The following is a 17,578-nucleotide window of genomic DNA, read 5'->3' as shown; positions in this document are numbered from 1 at the left end:
AGGATTTTTTTTCACAATTATGATCTGTGGAGGATTCACATGTGTGTGTGTGTGTATATGCATTATATACTCTACAAAATAAGAGAACTATACATAATTCTAAAACTAAATCATTTCATAGTATGAATCTATGATCCTAGTATGCATCTCTGAATCTAGTATACTTGATAATTGACCTATTTTCACGACTATAAAAAAATCAACACATTCACATTGAATTATCGAATTACAAATGAAATAATGAAAATTCAAAATAGAGATCATTAAACTTAAAGTCTATAACATGATTCACTCGTAAAAGAGTCCAAAGTCAAGACTAAAGTTTTTGATTTCAATCATCAAATGGATTTTCAAGAAAATCCACATCAAAGAGGTAATGATGAGCTGCAAGTGTCATGTCTACATCACCAGAGGAACCCAAACCAGCTCCACTATTACTAGAGGGGATTGTGAACTCATAATCTTCCTCATCATCGTCCACATCAACCAAAGTGGATCTAGCAAGATCTTGGATGGTCATATCTAAATCAGGAATCTCAAGTGCTACATCTCAAAGCTTTTCGGGCCCTTTCTTGTACTTAAGATCCTTTCGTGAAAAACAAATTGTTGTAAAGAGCACAAGGTCTTCTACTTTTTTTGCAGCCAACCGGTTGCATTTGACCAAGTGGATAAAGGAGTAACTACTACAGTGCCACTCAGCTGCAAAGCTGGCAACCTAGAGAGGAATTAAAAGAATATCAATACAACAATCAACATAAGTTAAACGAATTTAGAGTGTTAACTTTAAGTTTAAGAAATTAATTTAAAGCGTTAAATTTTACTAGCTTACTAGGGATAGGATCTTTATGGCGAGAGGTTGGAGGTACGTGAAGTCTTACCCATGAAGGTACCACTATTTAATGGCATCCATCCTACTTGGTCCGTTATAGCAAGAGGGTAGATGAAGGCAAAAAATTCTTTCCTCATAATCACCCCAATTTCTAGATCTTGGAAGATTTTAGCTAGTGCACTCTTATACACATTTGCAACCTCTCCATCTCTAAATGGTGTCGTTCTACCTGAAAGGCAAAGTACATTTGCACTATAGTACCTGAGGATAACATTATACAATTGAACATTATCAAATATCAATAGCACGAACATTGGATAACATAAGCTCAAACATTTGATAAGCACTACAGTACCTCGAGGATAGAGCATATGCGAGGAGGTGCAAAGGTGTGGTCATCTTGTTCCATCGATGATGAACAATTGCTTCTCCCTCCTCTGTATGACCTAGGATATGAGATATGAATAATTATTATAATTAGTGATTATGTCAATTTAAACTTTAGAATCTAGATATCTCTCAAATAAACAATTGTAAAAGAATGTAGAGCTTGCCATTTTAATCTTTTCCAACATAGTGTCCATGGAATCATAAATATCCAAGGCATGGCTCATCATGCTCTACAAAGCAAAGCATTGCCATGATTGGATTGGTGAATTCCAACACATAAGTCACAAGACCCCACCAATCCTCATCTAATATCATTCTTCTCACATTTTGGGCCCTTATTGTATTGGAATTCTTCCAAATGCCCCATTGGGAGGCTAATGACCCTCTTTTCAATGCTTCCTTTACCTTCACAGGTCGTCTCAAGACGATTGTGTGAGAGGCAAAATAGGTTTCAGCAACCTAAAAACATGTTAAACTCAAGTTAGTAATACATTTAAAACATGTTAATGTAAAGAACAAATATAATAATATTATGTAATCCAATAATATATAAATTAGATTTTAAATTTATAAATTTACCTTCAATAATTCCAAGTCCAAGAAACTCCTAAAAATTGCTTGTAACATATGGTGAATTGTCACAAACATTTGAATCTCTTCAACCTCCTCATATATCTTTTTCACCCAATCTATTTCAGTGCCAATTGATTTTATCACCAAATTGAGAGAGTGGACAATGCATGGTGTTCAAAAGATTTGATCATATCTAGACTCTATTAAATTTTTTATTTACAAATTTACCTTGAATAATTCCAAGTCCAAGAAACTCCTAAAAATTGCTTGTGACATATGGTGATTTGTCACAAACATTTGAATATCTTCAGCATCCTCATATATCTTTTTCAGCCAATCTATTGCAGTGCCAATTCATTTCATCACCAAATTGAGAAAGTGGACGGTGCATAGTGTCCAAAAGATATGATCATATCTAGACTACCAATAACCCTTCAACTCTGCATACATTTGCACTGTGTGTAACCACTTGGACAACATTATCAGGGGCCATTGACTCTATGGCATTAATGAGAATGTGGGAAATAAATTTTGAATCTTTCACTTGCCCTTCACAATCAATTGGCTTCAAGAACACTGCCCCCTTAGGGCATACAACAATAACGTTGATCAATGGACGGTTTCTACAATCTCTCCACCCATCTGAAATAATACGCACCTGATTGAACCCAAGAATCTCTTATTGGTTGAATCTTAGCCTCTACATTTTTTTCCTCTCATCATGTAATATGGTAGTGCGCAACTTTTCATAACCAAATGCTTTGTAACCATCGGGTGCCTCATTTGTTGTTTACACCATCTCCCTCCAATAAGATGATCTCACTAAATTGAATGAAACACTATTTGCAATTAAATAACATCCAACTTCGTGATCAATAATATCTCTTAATTCAATTTGGAATGCCCTATTTAGTGGGCCTCTCTTGAGGGTGAGTGGAAAAGGGTCTGCAACTTCATCATTTGTAGATGGTATAGGCACAAAAGGATGTGTTCTTGTACTTGTTTGATTGGATGGTGGCATTTGGATGGTGGCATTGGTATATTTGTTCTTTTGGAAGCACTATGATTTCCTTTTGCAATTGCTCTATCAACATCTTCTTGCTCTTTTGGTAACGCTACTATTTGTGTAGTTGGTAATCCCTTCTCATCTCCCCCACCGCCCTTATACGTGTTAATTACTTCACCCGCGAGACCCAAAAAATGTAGTTTCACTTAAGAATAAGAGCTTCTATATTGTATATTGCAATAATTACATTTCCATATGTATAACCCACCCTCGGGACATTGTGTGATTCTTGATGTGTGTCTCTATAAAGCAAACCCCTTATCAATTTTGAATTTTGGTGATCCAGGCCCACCCACTAAGCCTTGACTACTCATTGTTCTATTCTTACAATCTAAAAAAATGAAAAAAAATATATATATGTTTCAGCACTTAACAAAAACTTGAAAATTTGAGAAACTAGAAATAAATCAATAATCTACGAAAGAACTAAAGAACATGGTGGAAATGCATACCTTAAAAGGAGACTTTTTTGGGTTTAAAGCAAAAGAAAACATAAAAAATTGCACTTGAGCTCACCATTTTTTTTTTTTTCTCTTGCTTTGTTGTGAATCAATGTTGGATCCTCGTGTTGCAGCTTGGATCCATGAGGATCACTGCAAGATCCTCGATTCTACCTATGGATCCGTCAATATTCGCAAGTCGCAGATCCTGACAAATCCACAAGCAAAATCAAGGATCTTACCTAAATACTCATGGATCCAAGCTCAGATCCAAATCGGATCCGAATTTGAATCCAACTCTAAGTTGTGAATCCAACAACCAAGCAAAAAGCTCAACAAATGAGCTAGTGTCATCTACAAACTGCAAGTTAAGGAGAGAATCATTAAGGAAGGAGAAAGCCCTCTCAAGGGAGAGTCAAGGCTGGGAGTTCTCAAAATGTAATGGAGAGCATCAACAACAATGACAAAGAGAGCAGGGGCAATAGGACATCCTTGTTTGATAGACCTCTTGAGCAAAATAGGGTTAGAAAGTTCCCCATTGATCTTAATCACAATGGAAGTATCTTGAAACAAAAAAGAAATCCACTTGCAAAAGTACTAAGGGAATCCAAAGGCTTTTAACACATCAATGACAAACGGCCATTCAACCCTATCATAAGCCTTTTCAAAATCAAGCAACGCCATTCCAATCTATTCTCCGAAGGATTTGGCCCAATACATACATTCCCATCTCGCAGTAAGAATCTCAAAATATATCTGCCCATAATGAATCCAGTCTAAGTAACAGCCACCACCTTGTTAAAAAAAGAAGAAAGCCTTCTAGCAAGAACTTTGGCAATGATTTTATAAGACAAAATTTAACAAGGTAATGGATCCCCAATTTTTCACCATTGTTTTATCATCAAGTTTAAGCAGCAATTTAACTACTCCTTTATCAATATCCTTTCCAATGGCGCACTTCTCATAAGCATCTTCATAGAGATCTAACAACTTGTAAACAATCCAATCAATATTTTTCTTATAAAACTCCACAAGGATACCATCAGGACCATTAATCATATCTTTGATAGCATCTTCAATTTCACTGATAGATATGTTCTTATTCAAGATGTTGCCATCTTCCTTATCAATTTTCCTAGGGATCAACAACAAGCATTTGTTAAGGACATCTTTATAAGAGTGCATGGCAGGGGAGAAGCCAATAGCAATGATATATTTACTAAAATTAGGCCCAACAAGAATGGCAATACCTCCTTTACCTCTCTCATGGTTTGACCTATAGGCTTTGGCCTTATCCCAGAGAAGGCTGAGGTTAGAAGCAGCTTGCTTGCCAACCACTTTGATCTCTTGCAGACAAATAAAATCCTTGTTCTTACGAGAATTGCACCATTTTCTCACCAAGTATTTCCTGTCAACCATTTCCATCCTTCTAACATTCCAACTATGAATATTAAGGTTCATCATTTTGAGATAGATTTGTTGTTCTTATAAAACCAGTTAAGACATTCAGGCACTCGAGGAATCTTATGTTTAACTGCATTTGTTTCTCCCTTAGAGATAGAGGGTTTGTCAGAATTTTTTCTTTTCCTTTTAGCCACATTTAAGAACCCTCTTCATTGGGGATGGTACCCTCAGGAGGATCAACAGTAGGGGAAGATCAAAGTGAGGAATCACTTTGCATCAAGGATGTTGCATTAGCATTCCTAATATTATTAGCCTTTGCAACAATTGTTTCAGGGGCAATTTGTTGAGCATTTTTCCTAGGCAACGGGACTGCCATACCAAGGGGGGACTCTGGGGAACAATCGGCAAGGTTAACATGAAGACAATCAAGGGAGGAACTCGCTTGAATAACATCATACTCCTCTTCATAGAGTGGGTTAGCAAGAGAAACAAAGCCAGAAACATGGGGAACTCTCCTATGAAGTTTCTTTAGGGGTGCTTTGAATAACTGGGCTAGCACTAGCCTCAAGAGGGCACACGGCCAACTCCTTGGGAGTATCTTTAAACTCAAAATTAACTGAAAAATCTTCTTGAATGCTCTTCAAGGCCGAACAATCTTTCTTATTACGGCCATTAAGTTTACAATGAAAATGGGCAGTAAGATCTCCAAGAAGAGAGATTTCCCAAATGAAGACTCATGGTCCAATTCAACCTAAATTTGGTCAGGAATATCAACTTCTAGTTGCAAAGTAATTAACACTAGCGTTATGGTCGGGCAAAGTTAAACTAGATTCTTCGACTTGCAAAACTGAACCAATGGGTCTAAGAACTTGAGGAAGAAATAGCCACAATTTCAATTGAAGGTTCTTGACTTCTAACAAATTTGGTGAAGCCCTAGCATGAACTCGTTCAAAATTTCCATTAGGATTCCACGGGAAGGCCCTAAAAAGTGCCTACCCAACATTCCAGAATCCCTTTTAAAGGATCTGTGAGGCCTCGCCCGATCCACCATAGTATAAATGACATAATTGCATTATGGTACTTCTAATTTGATGTTTTGATATACCTTCGAGACTATACGGTTATGTAATTTTAATATCTGCATTTTGATGATTCGCACTTATGTCTGCATATTAGAACCTAATTGATATATTTAATGATTTCATTTTATGTTCTAAATTATTTCAATTGCTTTAATGGAAAACTGAATTGCATAAATACTTGAATGTCAAATTGTAATGTTCAAACGAAAATTAGCACCAAAGGATAGAGTTAGATATGCAAACGAACCTAACGCACATGCCTTGTAAATTAATAATCATGAACTCAATATTCCATCACTATGATAGAAAACAAATTATGAGGTTGTTCAGAATGTTAAAGTGATCGTGTTACATAAGAATCAATGCGGTATGCAGGGATTGGTATTTTAATGTTTTGATTGTTTTATAGGAAAATGATTAAAAAGGGAAGGTTAATTGAAAATGATAAAATATGCAAGCTTAATGTTGAATATGAAAGTGATTTATTGCACTTGTTTATATATTGCTTATATGATTTTCTTGGACTGCTAATGCTCCAGTTTAGTGTGCAAGAATTTGACCATTGGATCTAACGGGGGACCAAGGTTCAAACCTATGTGAACACGGTAAAGCCAAGGTGAATCTTTGGAAGATTCAAAACCTCGTTGTATGGTGTTTATTTCATAATGTGTTTGTGCATGGGTGTAATAATTTAAAGGTCATGATTAATTAGAGACATGTCATCGTGATGTGTAAGTATTTTAAGGTGTGTCAATTGACACTTGTGTTGTCTATGTGTAAATGACATGTCATATAGGGTTTTTGGGCATGAAGTCACTTAACCTAAACTTTATCCCATTATGAAATTAAGTCAACCCACCTTGGAGAGTGTTAAGAGGAGTCTCCATCTTGTTGAAACTCGAATTCAAACTTGGTAGGAACTTTAGAGAGCCTAAAAGTGATTCCCAAGTACTATTTTTGTGAAAATAAGTCACCCACATGGTAATAATAGGTTGGGGGTCTAAATATAACCATAAGTTGATCTAGGAGACTTAGGAGACCCTCTAAACTAGTCATTTTCAAGTCAATTCGAAAATCAAAGTGTCACATGATTTCTTCCTCATCCCTCCACTTGGTTAAGTTCTTATTGGTAGAAAGGTACAAGGATGTAAGAGGGGTAGGTGGGGATGGAAGTGGAGGTCTTTTAGGGAGCTTGTGTCAAACTTAGGGGTTGCTCACCCACTCTCTAATTGTAGAGACACTTAGGGTTTGGAGGGAGAATCTTGGAAGCCAAGGGAGGAAAGCTCTTCATCATCATTTCATAACCATTGGGTTGGAAGGAGGTTAGTGCTTCATGCCATGTTTTCTCTCATCTCATGAAAATTGAAGAATGGAAGATGTAAGAGTGTTCTTGTAGGATTTATGTGTTGCATATGGTGCATATTGCAAATGTTGGTGTATGTGAGTGTGTTTGTTGAATCTATTTGCCTTTGGTTTTGTTTCTTGAATTGTTGTGGTGGATTGAATGTTGTGTTGGGTGTGAAGGCTTCACTCACCCTTGGGAGGGAAGAGAAGTCTTGGGGTGAAGGGGTTAGTTGGGCTTTACATTGAAGTTGAGAAATCCCTCTCTTGGTGAGGGGATAGTTTTCATGGAGTATGGGCTCCATTGAAAGCCATATGCCTTTCTATGGTTCTATGGGAGGTATAAGTGAGGATATGTGAAGGGAGCATGTATGGTTAGCCTTGCTAAGGCATGTGATTATTGATAGTCTTGGATGACATGTGTATCTTGAAAGCCTTGTTGAGTATATTGCAATTGCAAGATTTTTAATGCATAAGGATATGTCATTCTCCTCTTGAAGAGCCCACCTTCACCCAATGTTTATGATTCTATATGTGAATCATTGTGCAAACCTTGGTTGGGGTTGTAAATGTGTTGTGAGATTCTTGTATCTATGTCGATGCTTAGGTTGTGATGTTGCTTTAATGTATCCCGGTTTGAGCCTTGTTCCCCTAGCGCAGGGGTGGTCTCTTTAGAGGCCTATGGTTGGGTGGAAAACACCATGGTCCTTCTTGTTTTGTTGTGATGTAATTGCAGACTTGGGTGTTCAAAGGAGCAGTAGAAAAGCTTGGAAGGATCATCTTATGGATGTTTCTTAAAGATAAAACTTGTCATTGTGCATTGTAACTGTAATGGAGGACTCTCCATATTGTTCATGTGGTTGCAATGAATGATTGCATAGTAAAGAAGAAGGGATATGTCATTATGTAATGTATTTGGAAGGAGAAATCTTTCTCCCATGTCATCAAACATTATATTTGTAAGGGCAAAGTTTCCATTGTTGTTTTGTGTATTGTGCTATAGAAGAAATTCTCCGTTTTGTGTATACCACTGTGAAGTATGGGTTCATGGGGAAGAGAAAGTAATTTTGGAGGTTCTCATAACTAATTGCATTGTAAAACTCTATCTTTATGTGCTTAGTTTCAATTGGAGTAGAAAGAGTTGTTTATCTTCTCAATCATATATGAGAGAGTTTCATGTTAAGAAACAGTCATAATTATATTTTGAATAATAGATTTAAAATGCATTCGATTGTGGTTGCGCATGTAAGAAGATAGTCGATAAGGAATTTCATTTAGAGTTTCATTATAAGGAATACACTCGTAGATTTTGTAATGGATCTTGTTCAAATGTAAGCTATAGAGTTTATGTAATATATCTAGCCATTAGTATGAAAAAGTCCTTTAGATTATAGTTTTATTCACTTATGATTTCAAATGGATTCAATAGAACCAATAATTGTATATAATAGAATAGCCAAGTTAAGCCACATTTAAACCCACATTCATATCCTATCAAATGTAGTATAGGAGGAAATGCAATAAAACTCTTAGTGAAACCTTGTTGTAGATGCATTTTATCTTCTCTAGAGTTTGTATGGGAATGAGAAATATAGTGGATGCCCATTATAGTCTAATATTATTCAGTAAGAATATACTTAGAATCTTGAACATAGAACATTATTAAAATAATAATATGTCAGTGAAAAGATGAGACTCAAAAATTATATATATACAAGTACCTAAGAGACTAGACTAAGACATAGCTAGTACTCTAGGGTAATAACATAAATAATAATAATAATAGTACATTATAATAATAATAATTATAAAATAAAGTAAATGAAAAAGGTCAAATTGGGTATTATAAAAAAACAAGGACACAAAAAAATTAAATTACGGGAGACAAAAAAAATACCATGCCAAAAGCAAGTGGTACATAGACTAAGGCTTGAGCGCTTTTTTTGTTTTGGAGTTTCCATCCTCCTGACACATGTCAGGGCATTCCTTTCCAGGCACCATGATTACAAGCAATTGTCAAGAAGAAGTTTAAATTTTAAACAAAAAGGGCACATTGCTTAAAGCAATGTCTTATCACCCTGCCAAGACTGAACGCATGTACTTGGCGACCACTCCTCCAAAGTCTTCATTTGAGCGAAATGTGGGAGGTGTGATGTTGTAACATTAGAAATCCTCTCCCTAGGCACTAGGTAGTATGCAAAACTTGGGAAAGGTGTAAGTCAAGGTTGGGATTTGCCATGCGATTTTTACATAGGGGAGGGATTAGTAATTAGCAACAATATAGGGTTCAGTGCTAATGAAATACATGGGTTTGGATAGAGTATTAGTTAATAGTGGTTAGGTGGGAAGTTAGTAATGTTTTGGAGTTAGGATATTTTTTTTTAAGTTATAGGTTAGAACTCAATATGTCATTACATGCAGTAATATCATGGATTCATGGGGTATTGGAAAGAATAGAGAAATAAGTTAGTATAAGAGTTAATATTAACCCTAGTATATTATCATTAAACATATATACTTGTATCATAAAAGCATGGTTAAATGTCAAATAAATAACAAAATAATGATATATCATAATTATAATATAATACTTATGTATAAAGATAATGTTATTTACAAGGAATATGATTGCATGTATATGTAAGACAATAATAATCTATTTATTTAATTTATCTTCTTCAATAAAAAATAATAATAATAAATAAATAAATTTGAAATAGGATGTACAAGGGTAATATGAACCTAAAAGTGGTGACTTCTATATTGGCAAGATATTAATATTATTTTGATACACACACACACACACACACACACACACACATATATATATAGGTGAAGCCATCCTGAACATATCTATCATTTAAAAATGAGCAAATGTATAACTTCTGAGTAGCCACCTTATATTCAAGCTCAGTATAGCATTGAAGTGGAGCAAGTTATGTGTACTATATAATAAATGTTAACCAGAACAATTTGAAAATTTGCATACGTCAATGATGGATTCCCCCTCCTTCCTCATGTAAATTGTCGGAATTAGGATGTGGTTTAAAATTAGCACTTGTGAGTTAGTAAAGGAATATGAATGTGGTTAGTAGTTAGTAAGATAAAGTCAATTGATAGACATTTAATGATTTAAGCAAATGTAGATTCAGTGATATTACTGAATCAGCCTAGGATGGTAGGATTTAATTAGTAACGGATTAGTAAGTATATGTGTTAGCAATGGTTTAGTGGACAGTAGATGTATTGAGTAGTAGGAATTCAAAATATAATTGTTAGCGATCATGCTAGGAAGTATGAAAAATTTAGAAAAAGACGAGTATTTAAAATTCAACGTTGTTACGAACTAAAGATTAGTATATCTTTAATAATATGAAGTAAGAGTGGTGGACAAGTAAGGGTTGATAAGGATCCAATAAGAAGTCGATAGATGAATATCGTGAGCACTCTTAGGAATTAGCAATAGATTGTAGAACGAAAATGATTGAAAGATAGTTAATATTAATAGTCCTAGAAGTAGAGATAGTTAGAATAAAGAAGATCATGACACGTGTATAAAGTCTATATATTAGAGGACCCTAGTCGTTACTTTCCAAAAATCCTACTTAAGCTCCTCGTATTGTTATGTGAATGTAAGGAGATTGCTATGTGTAAACATAATGATGTATATCATGAAAGGTAAATGTGAATATGTCTAGGGGGTCATGTTTGCACATATACAATTAGAAATTACGTTGATAAAATACTCGATTAAGGATTTAAATATGTATCTAAATATAATCTCAATGTAAGAATCAGATTATTCAATGATGTACTGACAAGTTCCTTGCCACCTAGATGGATATATATGATAATTGTGATTCTCGAAAGGCAGTCAATCAATGGCCGATGATTCTTCAAAACTCAATATCTGCACTCTTAGTTGTAACAGTCAATATTATAAGAAAACCTTAACCTAATGCCAATATGAACTCCTTACCTGAGTATTGGGAAATCTCTGATGTATAATTTAAATGTTGTAAAAAAAAAAATTGGAGTTGTGTTTTTGCCCTATAAGTTTGGGCATGACAGGATCTTTTCTTGCATAGCATTATTTTCAAAAAAACAAAAAACAATCTCACTTGAATCATTTGACTAAAACTCACATGAATTCCAAGTTTACGCCCCCAAACATTGTTCATCTAGTCATCAAGAAAATTGCGTGCAAGAAGAAATTTATATCTCATACAAATGAAAAAAATAGCACTACTTTTCAACCTAGATTACTCGTTCTTAATAGCTCTTACCATATCATCATTGGGAGAGAGGGACAGAGTTTTCAAACAGGAGGATGAGCCCCGCCCTATATTCTCGTCCTCTGGAACCTACATCTTTTACGTTGCACTCAACCCACCTTCTACGTTCCATCAATTCTAACACCTAACTATCTACTTGGTTCCAAATTTGAATCTTTCGAGATTATGGCATTGAACAAAGCCAAAGTTGGACACTCTAGAACGGATATGTCTGCCTTATAGAAAAGCTTCTTTGTTGCACGAATGCTTGCAGAATTTTGTGCAACCAGGTTGGCATTAGTACCCTTATTATCCCCATTCTCTACGATGGAGTACCCTCGTCAACTACCATAAAAGATCAATCCTGCAGGAGAACCAGAAAGGATGGACTTCACACAACATTCAGAAACAAAAATTAATGGCACTCACACACGAAGCAAACAAGCAAAGGTAGACAAAACACACAAACTAACCAAGGAAAACAAGAAACCCAAGGGGACACAATAAAAGCAAAGGCCACCAAACATAAAGAAAGCCATGAAGATTGCCAAGAATACGCCAACAAAGCAATTTTTGGATTTTTTAGGATGCAAAGAAGCATCCTCAAAAAAACCACTTGTAGAGCGCTTCCTCTCTTTTCAACTTTTCAAGGTTAATTTTTTTTATAACTGTGCTAAATGAAAAATTCAAATGGCTAAAGGCATCTATTTTTTCCATAAGGGCCCGTTTGGTTGCAAGAATTGCTGAATGCAGTATTCGTCAATGTAGAAATAAACCCTCTTCTGGAATTCGCACATTCTTAAAATAACTTCTAGAATAGCGTTTGAACATGTTTGGTTGTCCTAGAAGAGGAGTCGAAAGATGTGTATTCTGTGTTTGGTTGCAACAATTAAAATAGGAATTAGAATAAGCTTTTTTTAAGTTTTAATAATTTAATTTTTTGAGGTCTGGTTATATTTTAAATATAATAAAAATTGTTTTTGAAAACTAAATTTTTTTTGGTAATTATTTTAAAATAAAGTATCCTATTTTTTTTTTTAAATGACTTTATAGTTAATATATAAGACGACCTTTGGAAGTATTTATAATTAAATAAAATTATTTGTAAATTATATTCAATGTATTATATAACTACTTATAATTGATTTTTAAATATTTTGGTTTATTATTTTAAAAAATCAAAAAGTTATTGTTTAAATATGTATAGTTTTGATAGCATTAATGTGACATTTCAACTTAGTTTAAATTAAAATATTAAAAATCAAAACTTAAATATTTTTTAAAAAAAACAAATAAGTCATATTTAAATGATCTTTCAACATGATTTTAAATAAAAACTAGATAGAAGATTTATTTGTAAAGATAATTTTATAAAAGTTGATAGAAGATCTCAAATCTGATATGAATCTTTTTTGTCATTTTAGAAAAATCCTATACAAGTTATACTTATCGACTTTTTTGCATATGGTCCCAACAAATAAAGGCAATTACAAGGCAAAGTAAACATCGTAAAAAGTAGATTTCAACCTTTTGAGTCTTGCAACACTTGCACTCTATTCCTCCATCGCACACTGTACTTGTTGTTTCTTCATCACACCTTGTTGTTCCTTCATCACACACTGTACTTGTCATTTGTGCATCACTGGCCCAACCATTGAATCCACACCCATCATATCCCTACAATAGAAAATCTTTGTTAGTTCTTAGCACAATAATTAATTATTTGTTATGCTAATTTTTTTTAAATTAATTATAATAACCACCTTTTCTATATTCAAGCAACACCAAAATTTTTGCCCAAGATTTTTTGGTATATTAGAAGAGAATTTACAGCAATCCCATAGTCATAAAATTCAAGCAATAGAGTTGTATCAAATGGAGAAGGCAACTTAATGAAGAAAGAGTACCATTTACCATTGAGTAGAAGGCAAATGATTGAATCGGGCAACTCAAGAAGGCTTAGGTAGGATTTAGGCAATCAATCAATTATGCAATCAATCAGAAAATTAAACATTCAATTTAAATCAAAAGGGAAGTCATGACAATAGTTAAAAATCAAGATTGTGCGCCTTTGTTTCTTTTGAACAACTTGTTTATATTTAAGATATGGACCAGAGGACTATGATTCTTGCCTATACAACTCCAGTCATAGTCTACCTCCTAAACCATAGATGTGTAGCTAATGATTCCATAGTAAGTAGGGCTCCTTGTAAAAAAATTCTAATTGATCCCATCAACTTAGTTAATTCATTCTCACATCGATGTCAACAGATCAACCACCATTTATCTTGTGAATGACTGCTATCAATCAACTGAATTCAATGTACACACTCTCAATCAGCTTAACCACACAAAAGATAAAATTAAGAACAAACAAGACCAAAGAAAATAAGCAATCAAAGTGACAAATAAAATATCCACATCAACTGCTATTGTTGGTGACTGATAAAAAAAGCACAATAGATTTGAAGGTCTCAATGTGTAAAAAGAAACTAATATATTCAATTTTTCAAGCACCCAAACAATGTAAAAATGAAGGCAAGTAACAACTATTATTTTGGCACAAACTAAAATTGTTAAAATTTATTTTCAAGTAGCTTGAGAATGGACTTCTCATTATAAAACATTAAAAAATTGTCCTTTGAAGATAGCCATAGTAGCAGCTACAACTAGGAGTTGCATCAACATGGATTATAGTAGGAGCAGCTACACCCATAGTAGCAACTACTAGCATAGTAGGAGTTGCATCAACACGGATTCTAGTAGGAGCTGCTACAGCCATAGTAGGAGCCACTTGTTCAACTTGTAATACTACCAATGACATAGGCAACATGTTCATATAACATAGCAAAATACAAAATAGTTCAATCAGCATACAACATACAATCTTACAGTAAGGAAGGAAGATATATTTAAAGCTGATTAAAATCGTATAAAGATGTCATAAGCCATGCTATCAAAAAGCCAGATTTAAAGATGACTGTAAATGTATATAATCAGCTGCATATGTGTTTAAAGATGACTGTAAATGTACGGCCATAGTAGCAGCTAAAAGTAGGAGTTGCATCAACATGGATTATAGTAGGAGCAGCTACAGGCATAGTAGGATTTGCATCAACATGGATTCTAGTAGGAACTGCTACAGCCATAGTAGGAGCCAATTGTTCAACTTGTAATACCAGCAATAACATAAGCAACATGTTCATATAACATAGAAAATATACAAAATAGTTCAATCAGCATATAACATAGTACATACAATCATACAGTAAAAAAGGAAGATATTTAAAGCTGATTAAAATGTTGTAAGGCATGCTATCAAGCAGCCATATTTAAAGATGATTGTAAATGTATATAGTCAAAAATATATTGTATAGAAATGTCACAAAGCATGCTATCAAGCAGCCATATTTAAAGACGACTGTAAATCTATATAATCAAAAATATATTGTATAAAAATGTCATAAGGAATGCTATCAAGCAACCATAAATATATTCTCTTGCTTCTAGAGACTTCCATACTTAAGTAGTATGTATTTCATTCTCTCCGGGATGGTAATTATCAAAAAGCCTTCCGCTCTTGCTGTTTCAACCAAGAATGCATCATATGCCCTTATCATTGTATCTTCAGTAAGCCCAGGAATGGCTTTGAGGGCATCATACATTTTCTCCGCAACTGAATCAGAATCCTCTTGATCCACTTTGATAATATAAGAGGCTTTGAGATGCCCTCATGGATCTTATTCAAGGCTTCAGGACCAGTATCCATGGAACCGGCCATGCTTGCCTTCTTCCTCTTTCCCTTCTTTGAGGAGGATGGTGATATTCTTTGTTTGGTAGTTGCAATTGATTGGTGGATTGAGCAAAGTCATCATCCAAATTATCATCAACCAGTATACGGAAATCCCCATCATCATCTAGATCGAGGGCCTCATCCATCATGTGCCCTTCTTCCATTTCTATAGCAATGCCAGCTATAGTACCTTATGCCATGTCATTTTCCACAATAAAGGCTAGCTTGTTGTAGTATTGGAATGGCTGCCTTTTATAGACTTGCATTTTTAAATTCCTTCCTCTGCATGTTGGAAAAATGAATGGAATGGTTATTTCACTTTCAATACTAACTTTACAGAATAGAATTTTAGTTAACTTAAATGAACTCCATATGGCATTTTACCTTCAAAAGATCATTCCAAACACTGTCTTCAGCATGCACAGATTGTGTGGCTTCATTCCAAGCAAAACCGCTTGTGTTTCTCAAATCCTTCATGATTCTAAATCCCATCTTCCAAGTTTTCAATTTATTTTTTCAAATTATCTTTGCTCAAATTTTGCTTCAAAACTTCATTAAAGCATCGCTCAATAGCAGTCCAAGCTTCTTTCTTGAAACCGCCTTCAGCTTTTCGACCAAGTTGGACTTGCTCATAGAGCAAGTCAAGTAACTTGCATTCCATCTCTCTTGACCACAGTACCCTATTTGAAGATGAAGGTACATTGCTGGTTTGCGTACTATCAGCCATGCTACAAACAAAAACTCATTTTGAATATAAGCCATATCCAAAATATAAACCATCAATAAAATGTAGTCAGCAAAAGGCACATAAAAGACAACAACAACAGTGAGCATTCAAAATAAAGTAGACTGCAAACATTGAACTCCGCAACAACAGCAAATAGAAAACAACAAACTTGTAAGCCATATCCAAAATAAAGTAAACTGCAAACAGCAACATCAACTCCACAACAACAGCATTCCATATCAGCATTCTAAACTAAAAATTAAGAATCTGATATCTTTACAATGTGGTGGTATCACGAATCAGAGGGAAAGATACATCTGATTCGTGATACCACCACAAGTTGATCAAAGTCCTAGATCATCTTGGATCAGTTACTTTGCAATATTCTACAGAAGGCTTTCACCAATATTACAGACATGCAAGATAATAACGGATCACTTTGTCTCAAATTTCAATCTTCCCATAGAAGAGGAGAATATTATTAGAGTGGGATTTACAATAGAAATGAATTCGGATGTAGCTTTGAATCAATTTAACCTAGACACTTGAGAATCTGAATTTCTGAAATCCTTTTCAGATGAAAGTCCACTTCCCTCTGCCAAAGTCCCAAAAGCTTTAATCATTCATACAAATATTTGATTTCATAATTGAACCAAGTATGGATTTGTTTATAATGTTATCATAATCCCATTTAGTATTGCTAACATTGACGAAGCCAAATTGAGGCTTATTAATTAGCTCTGCTGAAAGCAGTCGAACATTCTAGCCACGATCTTTAAAATGATCATAAAAGTGATCATATATACTATTATAGAGAATTGTCAAAATTTTGTGAAACCGATCTTTACTGCAAGGTTCAGTTTGTTTAGGAAATTTGGGTTCTCTCTTAAAGAAGAAAGACTGTAAACTTACATATGATAGATATCTGCGTTTGTGAGGACTGGCAACAGCCAATTAAATCTCTAGATACAGGGGAAAAAAATTGATGAAAATTTGAATCTTTGGCTCGTGGAAGTTTTTTCTGAAGATGCAGAAACAAATTTGACAAAAAAAATTAATCTATAGCCTAAGGAAGGCTTTTCTGAAGACACTGAACCAATTTTGAAGGAAATTTGAGTCTACCTGAAGAAATGAATTTTGTTAAAAAGTTTGAATCTTTGGCTGCAAGAAGCTTAGGTTTGGAAGAGCCGCAATGAAATAATTATGAATCCTCTCCAGGACAAAACAGGAAGAAGGGAATTACAGGCTCCGAAGCCAATGTGGCTCAAGGTCTCGAGAGAATTGTATCAGGTTATTGCTTAAACGCCCTCTCCAAGGAACATTCATACAGGTGCCTGAGAATTCATGACACCCGTCCAGCGACTCACAGATGGTTCAACAAAATTATTTAATACATCTATGTGAAGGGGAGCAATTTCTTTATTTGAAACAACTACCACTGATGCTTTGAAATAAGCGTCAAATTTTATAAAAATGCTTAAAAGTTTACAATCATGCCACTGTAGCAAGTCTCTTACTTTAAAACATGTTAACAACTTTATACTACTGAATTTAACTTCTACTTGAAGACTGAATTTCTTATTTTAGGAAAAATGTAATCAATTTGTTAGATGTTCCTTTTGTTTATAGTATATACTATACCTTGAATTTTCAGCTTAT

The 17,578-nt window shown here is 34.4% G+C and overlaps 1 protein-coding gene across 4 annotated transcripts in view; it reads right to left on the bottom strand.

Moving 5' to 3' along the window:
* The window catches only part of LOC149571536 (uncharacterized), a 53,713-nt gene that overhangs the window by 11,882 nt on the left and 24,253 nt on the right, over positions 1–17,578 (bottom strand). For 3 of the 4 annotated variants that reach the window (XR_016359828.1, XR_016359827.1, XM_089813042.1), the window contains 3 exons: positions 15,577–15,920; positions 14,922–15,474; positions 12,927–13,076 (listed from right to left, as the gene is read on the bottom strand). The gene's annotated coding sequence lies outside the window, so the exon portion shown is untranslated. The remainder of the gene's footprint in view (positions 1–12,926; positions 13,077–14,921; positions 15,475–15,576; positions 15,921–17,578) is intronic. The other variant, XM_089813043.1, reaches the window with a different exon arrangement.

Source organism: Cupressus sempervirens, chromosome 2, assembly GCF_028749045.1.
Source record: "Cupressus sempervirens isolate cs-2001-9-10 chromosome 2, ASM2874904v1, whole genome shotgun sequence".
NCBI lineage: Eukaryota > Viridiplantae > Streptophyta > Pinopsida > Cupressales > Cupressaceae > Cupressus > Cupressus sempervirens.
The sequence above is the reverse complement of the archived record's forward strand: the minus strand, read 5'-3'. Positions and strand labels throughout refer to the sequence as shown.